This window comes from Lampetra fluviatilis, chromosome 26 (genome assembly GCF_964198595.1).
Source record: "Lampetra fluviatilis chromosome 26, kcLamFluv1.1, whole genome shotgun sequence".
NCBI lineage: Eukaryota > Metazoa > Chordata > Hyperoartia > Petromyzontiformes > Petromyzontidae > Lampetra > Lampetra fluviatilis.
In genome coordinates, this window is record NC_136300.1 from 6,097,896 (window position 1) to 6,098,144 (window position 249).

The following is a 249-nucleotide window of genomic DNA, read 5'->3' on the forward strand; positions in this document are numbered from 1 at the left end:
CACCTCTGCTGTAGCAGACGGACAGAAAATATGGCATCTGTGCAGGACCGCCCTTTCCTGAAACCGCATTGGGGCTCCGCAAGCTTCTCCTCAGTGTGCTGAGCAAGGCGATGTTGAATAATCCTTGCCAGGACCTTTCCCGGCACCAGGTCACACACACATACATACACACACGGTGCACACACACCACACTGCACGTGTTCCCACGCGTGTCCGCCGTCACGTGGCCGGCGCCTCCACCAATGGGGA